At 39.6% G+C, this 12029-nt stretch overlaps 1 long non-coding RNA gene across 2 annotated transcripts in view; it reads left to right on the top strand.

Moving 5' to 3' along the window:
* The first annotated feature begins 5974 nt into the window (after positions 1-5974).
* Positions 5975-12029, top strand: part of LOC309563012 — a 52161-nt gene continuing 46106 nt past the window's right edge. The window contains exon 1 of one of the 2 annotated variants that reach the window (XR_014225663.1): positions 5975-6049. This is a non-coding gene — a long non-coding RNA (uncharacterized lncRNA). Of the gene's footprint in view, positions 6054-12029 lie in introns of both variants that reach the window. The other variant, XR_014225664.1, reaches the window with a different exon arrangement.

Genomic DNA, 12029 nt, shown 5'->3' with positions numbered 1-12029 from the left:
AGTGCACTCCGACATGACATGCGAACCCCGCACACGCAGTAGTGTGAACCGGGGCTTAGCAGCAGAAAATTTTTTTTTTATAAAAAGTCATACAATAAATACCAAAAATTAGAGAATGGTCCACACCTCCAACTCCTCATTTAGACCCCCTGGTGATAAGGTTTTGAGATGCCATATACAAAAAGTTTTCCTGCGACAGAGCATGGTGCCTTTCTGCCTCAGAATCCAAAGGGGGATCTGCTTGAGGACACAAAGACTTTCTGTGGCGCCATTATGAACGGACCTAAAGTGTCAGGACACTATGATGATATTGCCCACTTCAATCAACCTCCTTTGCTCACCAAATCATGTCTGGACCACCCGAACTGTCTGGCCAACATATAGAAGGTTACAGGGACAGGAGAGGCAGTAGATGACATGGGCCACAGGGCTAGAGAAAAAGGAGAGAATGGGGTGTACACTGGCCTTACTGTCATGAAAACTGAGAATGTTTAGTAGCTGTAGGAATCTCTGACATGGGAAGGTAAAGATTGTACAAGGGGTTATAGAAAGAAATCAATATACTGAGGGAGCCCGCTGGAGATGCTCTCCAAACAGGCTACAATGGGGCTTCCTGGTGGGTTTAGGAGATCTTTATGCACCTTAGAGAGATGATAAAAAAAATGCTGTCTGAAATATTCAATATACATGAATCAATATTCACTTTTATTTATGATTTTTTTCATCCAAGACTGAATCCCAAAGGGATTTAAGTTCTAACTGAAAACCAGGTAGAGGGTCCCAGGGTCTGAGGTAGGGGAACTTATCTGAAAGTATCCTAGTGGCTTCAGCCAAATAGTCAGTTTTGTTCTGGAGGATTATACCATCCCCTTGTCGGCTTGTCTAATAATGAGATAGAGAGCCAAGAGTTTTTCTGGGGTCCAGTAAGAATGAAAGATTTGGAACTGGAAGAGTGGGCTGCTGAACATAATTTTGCAATATCTGAAAAAGTGACATAAAAAACGCGTCAATAAATTACCCCAGGGCTGGCCGAAGAAATTGTGCTGCCTGGGTCCAAGAATGGAATCCCCCCACCACCTCAAAAAAAAAAAAAAAAAAACACGGCCATCAACAGGCCCTACATCCATTATTTTATATCATTCATGATCAGATAACAGTGCGTTAGGCTCAGAATGCAGGCATCCGGGGAATGGGCGGTAATGTAATGGGTGGTAGAGGACACTGCTATGGGCTGGCCCTGCCCATAACAATGTCCTCTGCCCCCTTCACATCACCTCCCCCCATGACACACACACACAGTGTTGTCCTCTGCCCCCTTACCCCTATAGCAGTGACCTCTGGTCCCCCTCGATCGCCCCCCCTTTCCAGCCCACAGCAGTGTCCTGCCTCACAACCAAGAGCAGAAGCCAGCACAGTTCTGGACAGAGGCCAGGAGCGGGATCCAGCAAAGTGACTTTCCATATTAGCAGCTCCTCCTCCTGCCCTCCATCCTAAACTAAGCTGCCTCCTGCTTTCTGCTGTTCACTGATGACCTTGGAGGAGGCTTGTGGAGGCGGAAGGGGAGAATGGGAGAGAGCGGGACAGGCGTGGCTGAAGAGGTTGGAGGCTGGGTAGGGAAAGAAGGAACCTGTCACCTGCACTTGGTCGACAGGTGGGCCGTGATCGGCAGGTAGCCAGCCCCCGCGTCTTGGGCATCAATTTTCTGCCCTTCTCAAAGTGCTGCCTGGGTCCAATGGACCCAGGAAGACCCATGGTAGGGCCTGGCCTGGTTAGGATACCAATTTAGGGAAGATTGGGTCTTGAAAAATTAAATATGTGAGGACCACAATTTTATGAAGCCACTGAATCCCAAGATAGCATCACCACAGACCTGAGGAGTAAGGCTGTTTCTTATAGTTGGAGTACCATTAACAATGTGTCCTCTATATACAATGAACATAGCAACATGCCTTCTATGTAGATTGATTACTGGGACAATATTGGTGATAGTGGTGAATCTGTTGTCCTTCATGCCCCCTTTGATCACCCCTGGATAGTTGGGTTCAGTTGTGGGCATGGTCTACTGCCCCCATGCACGTGTGGTAACACCTTGCCCAAAGGTTTGCTCACTAATGCCTGGGACCAGGCAGAGGCTGCAGTCATGGGACAAATCAAACATTAAGGCAGTCCCTGACTCAGAGATGAGCCACTTGTGTGCCAAATGAATGTTTACATTAGGAGGGACACGCAGAGCCTTTGTCCATTTCACCAGTTCAGCGTACCTCTGTTACCTCCCAGTAGCAGAATGGAGTCCAGCTGAGCATATAATGGACCCCATGCATGCTCATTAACTCTTCCTTCCTGTATCTAGTGATCAGGTCTTGAATCTCCGTAATGCTAGTCTGCTTCCAGAGACTGGAGGAGATGGATAGCTAGGGAGGGAAACTTAGCACTGAACCCCTTGCTACTGAAAGACCTGTCACCTAACCAGGTACCATGCCAAAAGACTTCAGCTGTTCTTCCTTGCTGTTATCCATGGCAACTACCTCCTCTTCTTTATCTTGTGTGTTAATCTTATGTAGTGGTGATACACATACCCCATAATGCTATTACAGACCCAGGTTCTTCAGGAAAACGCCAAGACTCAACATGCACCCCTTGAATAACTTAAAAAAACAGAAATAAAATGCTAGCGCTCAAGATATAAAAAATTTTAATGTCAATGTGGATGGTCAATATACACTAGGGTAAAGCTCTCCTCTGGAGTGAAGGCGACACTCTATATAGCATAAAAAGGAAGTCAGAAGAGTGCCTCTAAGTGTAATATTTTAATGTACATAAATGGGGCAATCAGCCAAATAAAAACTTACATGGGGTACAGAAATAAAGGCTCATCTAAGGGTGACAATCCAGCAGCGGGGAGATCCATGCGTCCAGTCCAGAAGGTTTAAAGCTGCGGTGTAGTAGTAATTCCTGGTGAGAGCTTGGTGGGCAGCAGAATATCCACCTAGGTGGAAAAGACAAGGAGCAAGCAGCAGCTATTGCTTCATAACAGATCAAAGTACCAGTCAGAAGAATAGGTAGGTAGGCCGTTTAGGGCCCCTGTGATTTCTAACAGCAGCCCTGCTTGGGACCCAAACCTCCTCCCTTTTATATGATGCAGAAAGGGAAGTCAGACCCTAGAAAGACTGCGAACATGGCAAGGGAAAAACATTAACCCCTTCCACCTCACCTGGGTCTACTAAACACAGTAGGCAACCAGCCTACAGAAGCATACGGAACAGACACCCATAAGGTTTTAATGTGTCTAGCCTAAATTTCACATTAATTTGAATACTCCTCTTAGTCTTCTGAGGAAGTGTCTGCATATGTTCACAAAACATGAAGGGATGTCAAGTTGACCCCATCAGTTAACTGAAAGTTGGACTCCTATGAGTTGAATAGAAGATAATAAAATGGGCGATGAAAGGAGATTCTTTAATAATGTGATATTAATGTATGTGCCAGCCTTACTTTTTATGTTGACATTTTAAGGAACTATTAGTAAAACTATCAATTTTGTAAGGCAGTTTAATCAGTTGCATTAGTACCCAAAATGTCCTACTGTATGTTTTTCTTTTTTCTGGTGTTATAGGATTAAGAAAGACCCGGGGCACCCAGGGACGGGATTTAGAAAAAACGGTGGTGGTAAGACAAGATTGCACCTAACAGAGGAAGTGGCTTAAAGCAGAATGATTAAAGAGAACCTGTGTCTAGTCACTGTATACACTGCACACATATGGAAGACCACATTGTACCCACAAAATACTCCTAATTATTATGTCTCAAATGACTCACGGATACATACCTCGGGACAAAGGATCCTTTTTTAAAAATTAAACCTTTCCATTACAAATGCTTTTCTGCACACAATAAAACATGACTGGGAGCCTACCTTAACCTGTTGAAGACCAAGTCTTTACTGGCACTTTATGTTTACAAGTAAAAATCTGTTTTTTTTTTTTTTTGCTAGAAAATTACTTAGAACCCACAAACATTATATATTTTTTAGCAGATACCCTAGAGAATAAAATCACAATTGTTGCAATTTTTCATGTCACACAGTATTCGCGCAGTGGTTTTTCACATTTTATTTTGGAAAAAGTACACTTTAATGAAATTTAATGCAAAAAAATAATGCAATATGTAACCCAATTTGTTGGTAATGTAAAAAAAATGATGTTATGCATGATGTTAGGAGTAAATAGTTACCTAACATGTCACGTTTTAAAATTGCGCATGCTTGTGGAATGGTGACAAACTATGATACTTAAAAATCTCCATGGGTGACGTTTTACATTTTTTTACAGGTTACCTGTTTAGAGGTACAGAGGAGGTCTAGTGCTAGAATTATTGCTCTCACTCTAATATCACACATGTGTGGTGTGAACATTGTTTACATATGCATGTGGGACTTATGTATGCGTTTGCTTCTGCGTATTTCTTCTTACCTGATTACTCAATTTCCTTTGTTTACTGTCTGTCTTTCTCTGGGTGGCTGACCAGTAAGTGGCACTGGTGGCCAACCTGTCTTTCTCTTCTTTTCCAACTCCTTGGCTGGACTCTGGAGTGGATTCATATGTGGTGGGCTAATGGTAGTAGAATAGATGGGATACTGGGGGTTCAGTCATGCCTGTCCCCATTGATTGATATGGTGGGATGGAGGCAGCACAGCTGTAGTAATCTCGTGTCCCTGCTCATGCAGGGCTGGCCTGGGGTTGGGGGTGCTGGAATTGGGATCACTTTTTATCCGGAGGTAGTCTTCTAAAAATGCAGTTTGTACCCAGAAACTGGTGGTCACTTTCTAGTACCAATTAAAATTTATTGCAACAGCAAGCCACATACAAAATTGGGTATGTGCCAGACACTTATTTTAAACAAAACTGTCTGAACACTTAAAGGATAAGTCCAGGCAAAACCTAACTAACGCTAAATCTGCTCCGTGCCACATTCTAAACCCTAATCTACAGTATCTAAACCTGTAAAGTAAAAATCACTGTACTTACCTATTCTGCAGCCGATCCGATCCGATCTGGTCTCCTGTGATGGAAACTCTATGCAGGAGAGGACGGACAACGGTTGTGAAATACACAATGTTAACAGGCGCTTGATCACATATCGAACCAAAAGTCCATGGAGTTAAAAGTCATTAATGGCACAGGGGGAGAAAAAGTCCACCATGTAGGGCAGCCATCCAGAAACCAAAAGCCAGGGGTTCCACAGGGCTAAAACAAAGACAGACAGAGGCGCCTCTAAGTGAAGACTTTATGCAACAGGTTTAATGAATAAAATTATGCACTCACGTTAGTAAGCATATATTCATTCCCATAAAACAAGGTTCCAGTGTGGAGAAGTGTACATCATCCGGTCATGGACATCCGTCCTGCTGGAGCCGAAATCCTTTCGCCGTGGCCGGTACGGTTGTGAAATGAATGGGAAGTGACGTCACCCAAAGACTTACTATGGGGCCTCCGTTGTTGAATGCCTCTCCTGCACCCGCCTCCACGTTGAAGCCGCCACTGACAGCTCAGCATGGGACCGGACTGGATCAGCTGCAGAATAGGTAAGTACAGTGATTTTTACTTTACAGGGTTAGATAGATTAGTTTGGAATTTGGCACAGAGCAGGTTTAGCATTAGTTAGGTTTTGCCTGGACTTATCCTTTAAACAGTAGTAAATAACTGTTCAAATTGACCCCATGATACTGTAAAGGAAAAAACTTTGGGCTTGAATTCCCCTTAAAATAATTTTAGATTAAAACTGTCTAAATAGCAGATCAGGAGATAACTAAACTGCTGACTGGGTGCTGATATTTGTCCCACCTGGAGGCTAGAAGGTAAATATTTTAGTAAATACATGTGGTATCAGGTATGTGAGAAAAGAAAGATGTGACTTCTAAATTAAACTTTAATTAAAACTTCTGTGTACTCAACTTGTTTGTCCTTTATTATATAAGCCAACCCCATTCTTGGTAGTGTAGACCGCTACTGAAGCCTTCCAGCTGTCTACATTCTCAGCACCAACTGAACTAGTCGGTAAGTATATTCTGGAATATTGTTATCTTAAAATTATTATTTTTAATATAGTTATTGATAAGGAAAGAAACATTAGTATTCAGATTTCAGGTAAAATTAAAAAATCTCCTCTGTTTCATTTTTGTTTTAAATGATGGCAAGGTTCCTCATATCATTTTTACCGTGATGGCTTATTTTGCACAACGAATTCTCTTTAGGTCATTTCTTTTTCCAAGTTTTTTCAACCTTTAACTACATTTGATATGTACAGTAAAGGAGGAATCCATTGTTTTGGTATAATGGTTGCTATAGGGGTACAGTCAACCAAAAGTATAAAACATCTGTTTGGAAAGAATGATGACCTGCCTGCTCATATCTACATGACCTTTTCATACCAATGCTCTTGGTGATTTATTTATTATGTAGATCTACACATGTGGGTTCTTGTAGGCTCTCTGGGCTGTATTTAGCTTAACTATTGAAGTTCATACAGCTCTGAGTTAAATAGCTCTTGAATAGAAAAATGCCATATACTTGTTAAATAACATTAGTGCGATCCCCATTTAATGTTCTTGCTCATTCATTATATTCTCTGCCCTGTGTTAAATGTAGTAAAGAAATAGTCTTCTGACGCCACAAAGTATGGTGTCTCTTCTTTACCTGGTTTGTTTAAATTTTGGTCTTAAAATTCCTTCACAGCTCATAGTGGGGTGAGGGTAGGGGTGGGCTATCTGGATTTGAGTGGGGTGGGGGCTTGGGTTGAAGGGTAGGAAAGGTCTGAGGGGGAGGGATGCGCTAATTTTTAGGGGGGTTGTCACTGGTTATTTGTATATGGATATACAGTATGTCCCATTTTCAATAAAGACTAATGGTAGCCATAATAGGTGCTGCGTCCTATTGTGGTTTATCTTTCATGTTGTATTTTTGGATGCACCTTCCGTACATTTTTGGGTATAGACAACATAGCTGTTTACACTCCCAGAGATCAAATTTTTTGTGGGTTTCCAAAGTGCCGTAATAAGTACCTGTTTGTAGGCTGATCAGTGGTCCTTTGTTTAACTTTATTTTTGGAACTACCTAAACTTTGAAGAAATGCCTTTTAAGGACGGGAAGTGTATAAAGATAAAAGACACTGATTTACTTGTATCAAAATCAAAAATGTGTTTAACAGTACAACTTACCGAGTAAGCAAATAAAACAAAATATAAACCCTAATAAACATAAAGGTATAGTAGAAACAAAAAATCTTTGATTAAGTCAGTTTTGTATGTACAGTTTGTGGAAATGTGTGTCTGGATGTTAGAGAACAATTCTGGTGCAGTAGATATATGTAGCACTTGGTGTCATTAAAGTCTTTGTTATTTGCCATCCAGCAGAGGAGGGGGTTAAGATATTGCCTTTTAGAACATAGAAAAACCGAACATACTTTCACTGAATTCCAATTTAAATTTTTTGGCTCAAATATTATTAAATATCCTAATATAGTTATAATAAGTTAATAAGTACTGTTCTTTCATAATCTATGCCCTAGAAACAGTACAGTAGAAAGAAAGCATTCATAAGTTATATACCCTAAAATTATCAATTATTTTCACATAATCCCAGTAGTCTCATTCTCATTCTCTCCAAACCAGGAACAAATTGAAATCACAGAGACCATTCTCTGGGAACTCTTCTCATTCATACAAGAAACATCCTCAAGAAACCCTTAGTGCAGTTAGTAAAGGAGATTCATATACATTAAAAGGTATTTCAATCTAACATCCTTTACCACTGTTGGAGTGAGGGCAAGAGTGGGTAGACAAAGTGAGGAGAGAGGCATCCCTGTTTAGGATAAAAAGCCCTGGAAACCATAGATAATGGAGATTGGATTTGATTTTTGTGTACAAGCTCTAATGGTATCTGAGAACCTGCTGTGCTCTTACTTTTGTGGTATTGAGGAATACGATAGATCAAATCCTCTAATCATTTTTTTATCCATGGGTAGCCAGATTCTATAAGGTCTGAAAGGTCTGATAAGGTCTGAAAGTCATCAAGAAAATCCATGTCATTAACAACACTCAACCTGCAAATAATGCGTGCCAGTCGTATGTGATCCCTTATGATGGTTTAGAACAAACATTGGAACTTTTATTGTATTGGAACAAAGAAATGTTTGCCTAACATTAGGGTTTCCTCGTGTTATTTTTGAGCCAGGAAAAGGAATTGGCAGCACTCCAGGTTGAGTCAAAATCCAGATTTATTGACTGGACATCCAAATATGACAATCGTGACAAGGTAGACGCGTTTCACACACTGACTGTGTGCTTAATCATTACTTTATTTGGTAACGATTATTATTATTATTTGGTAATGATTAAGCACACAGTCAGTGTGTGAAACGCGTCTACCTTTTCACGATTGTCATATTTGGATGTCCAGTCAATAAATCTGGATTTTGACTCAACCTGGAGTGCTGCCAATTCCTTTTTATTTATCAAGTTTTCACGGAGGCGAGCCGGGGCATGCACCGGTGTGAGTCATCAGGCAATTACACCACCTTGAGCAGTGAGTTCTTGTCTCTTCAATTATTTTTGAGCCGTATTTTTAATTTTGTCCTCTTTTTCTTTCCATGAATCCAAATTATCAAGAGACCAAAGATGTTCACCTTGAAGAAATCCCTGTTACTCCTTTTCTTCCTTGGGACCATCAATTTATCTCTCTGTGAGCAAGAGTAAGTATGTTAGGACTTATTTTTAAATAAAAGTATAGATTTTAAAAGCTTAATGTGGTTCTAAAGTCTAAGTATGATTTACCTTAATGCATTCTCTCTATGAAGAAACAAAACTTCCCACTATAATATTCACAGCACCCGGGGCTTATGGGCATTCTTCATTTCTATACCCCTATATCTAAAATATTCAATAATCAAATGAGGGAATATCAAAAATTCATAGCAGCAGCTCCCCACATGTACCCCTATATATGTATACCACAAAGTATTAAAAGAGAAAAAAACCACACTTAGCATAAACCTTAAATAAATACAAAGTCCTCACTTTTACCCAATCTGTGCAAACTAGCAGTAAAGTTATGTGTGAATGTAATTGGGACGTAAATTGTGATAGAGAAATAAAAATCCATGTGATCCCCCCACAAAATATATCTTAAAAACCTTTTAGTCCATCTGTGACATAGTTTTATTAACCAAATAAATCACTTACACGCAAAGTTCAATGTCTCAATCTCCTTGTATCTTGTGAACTCAAAATAATCCTCCCCACTGTGAATGCACAAGACTTATAACCAGTTCATCGCACCAGCTTTCTGTGAATAAATCTTCACCACCTTTAACACCAATTTGTGCTCCAAAGTGTCCCTTTAAGTGTGCCCACTCCACATTTACCTCTTATCTATTATAAGTAGGTGCAGCCAGTGCTCAAAATCAAATTTTCCTCCTCCAAGCCCAGGACACTCTTAGAGGGACATTTAGTTTGCCACCAAGAGTATTTACATCATATATTATTATGGTACCTGGGAGACACAGATCTCAACAACGTGTTTCATTGCTAATCAGATGTCTTCAGGAAGCAGATCGTCCGGTGCCATCTCTACCCGATATATTTACTCATTAACCAAATCCAATTACAAATATAAACATGATTGATTCTATATTTAGTCATTTCAGGATTGAATTATATATATCATTGGTATTGATACACAAAATAACATGTAAATTAAAATGTGCCATAAAATGTTACCTAAGTTGAAACCTCTATATCAGGGGTCTCCAAACTTTTTAAACAAAGGGCCAGTTTACCACCCTACAGACTTTAGGGGGGCTGGATTGTGGCCAGTGGGGTTAGAAAATGTCCTGGGCCCAGCATTAGTGAGAATAAACATTGCCCCAGGGTTGGTGGTCAGTTACATAGCGCCTGTGGTCAGTAGGAGGAGGAATAGTGCCCCTTTATTGGTATCAGTGGAAGGATAAGTGCCCCATCATTTATGTTTGTTGAAGGAATAGTGCCCTATCATTTTTGAAAGTAGCAGAAATTATTCCTCACTGTTGGTGTCACTGAGAGGAATACTGCCTCAAGGGCCAGATAAAGGCTAGCAAAGGACCACATTCCGCCCTCGGACCGCAGTTTGGAGAGCACTGCTCTATATCAAACATATTTGCACCATCTTGTGGTTAAAAAGTATACACACCTTACTGCATCTAACAGCAATTTATGCTTAAATCCTACAGACTCATACTCATATCTATCTTACATAGTCATGTTGTGAAAAGATTATATACCATCTATCCCCCAATTCATATTATACCAAAAAGAAAAACCCAAATAATACACTATCAAATTTACAGGATAAAATCATACTTATATTAATAAAAAAATACGTAAAATATATGAATATCAATGTGATCATTCATGCCTTATAAAGGGGAGGTGTACAATAAACTTAACCCCTAATTAAACCTTTAAAAATCTACAATAAAAAATGTAGATCAATTTTAATATTCATTCCATGTTGGTTAAATTGGTTGTAAGGTCAAAGATTTAAATCAGCATTATCAGTTTTTCTTTTGGGCTCTTATATTGGCAGTGTGTTGTTTTTTTCGCACTCTCCAGTTTTAGTAAATCAACCATTATCTTTCATAAAACCCTTATGTATATTGTTTATGTATTCATTAATCTGGGTGGAAAGATTCTTAGTTGTGCTTCCCACATATTGGAGGCCACAAGGACACTCCAATATGAGGTGACATGTGAGCTATGGTAGGAAATTCATTTATCTATTTTATATTGTGTACCAGCATGATATGGTTCAAATGTAATTTTCTTTCGATCATTATGCCTAATAGTTTTACACAAAGGTATCTTTTAAATCTAAAGAAGCCCATCTGATCAATAAATGTCCCTCCCATTTTTGGAGGTTCTGGAATATTTTGCACAATCTTTGTTCTGGGGCCCTTCTATAAATTAATTTACCCAACGTAACATTTTTCAGCAAATGGCCAATACTTCCTAATAATATTTTCCAGTTTCCTCTATTGAATCCTAAAACCTGTAAAAAATGCTGTATAACATTTTTTGTTGTGGATGAACTTGGTCTCTCAAAAATTGTTCTCTGTCTATTTCACCTACCATCCTCTTAACATTTTCTAAATGGCCCCATGTAGTCCTTTTCTACAAACATATTGATTAATATTGTGGTTTGCGTGTCTTAATTCTTGTATTCTCATGATTTGGCCTTTAAGGATACCTTTTATCTATTTGGGGGTGATGGCAGCTCCTGGTGGGGATATAACTATTTAAGTTTTATAATATAAGTCTTGTAGATTCACATAGGGGAGGATTATTTTGAGATCATGAGCTACAAGGAAATTGAGCAGGTATTTAGCTCTTATGTCGAAGGGCTAACTACAGCGCTTGTTGAATACTTCGTGCTATTAGCAAAGAAGATTAATAACGCACTATCTTATGAATATAGTAGTATGTGCCCCAATTTTACATCAGAGACTTCATAAATTATAAATAAATAAGGAATAAATAAATACAATAAATATTCGGAAGCTGACAAATTATAAATAATGACTAATCACATAAGATAAAGTCCAAAATAGGTGACTGTAGTGCTCAAGATGGTCAAAAAAGTCCTTTGTGACTGTATAATTCAACGGTTCAAAAGTGCAAGTGCTCAGACATGGGTGTCCATAAATTCTGTGACATCAATCCATTTCACCATGACTTGTGGGTAGATGAAATCACTTACCAGAACCAGTGGGTCCTATATGCCTTAAAGCATTAGGACCACTCGCGCTTAATTGCCCCCTGGGCTGGGATGGGTTCCCCTTTAAACTCCTTTGGGTTGGTATGGGCTGGTAACAAGCTTCTCCTCACACCGGGATATGAGCCAATTGGAAAGGAAAAATAAGCTCCAGATGGTGTAGTATCAAGGATTAGTTTATTACCCACAATAGTGGGTTTTAAAAGCAGGTCATTTTGTAAAAATAAA

The sequence above is a fragment of the Pelophylax lessonae genome, assembly GCF_965119305.1.
Source record: "Pelophylax lessonae genome assembly, chromosome: 9".
Classification (NCBI taxonomy): Eukaryota; Metazoa; Chordata; class Amphibia; order Anura; family Ranidae; genus Pelophylax; species Pelophylax lessonae.
Note: the sequence above shows the minus strand (reverse complement) of the source record. Positions and strands in the feature narration are given on the sequence as shown.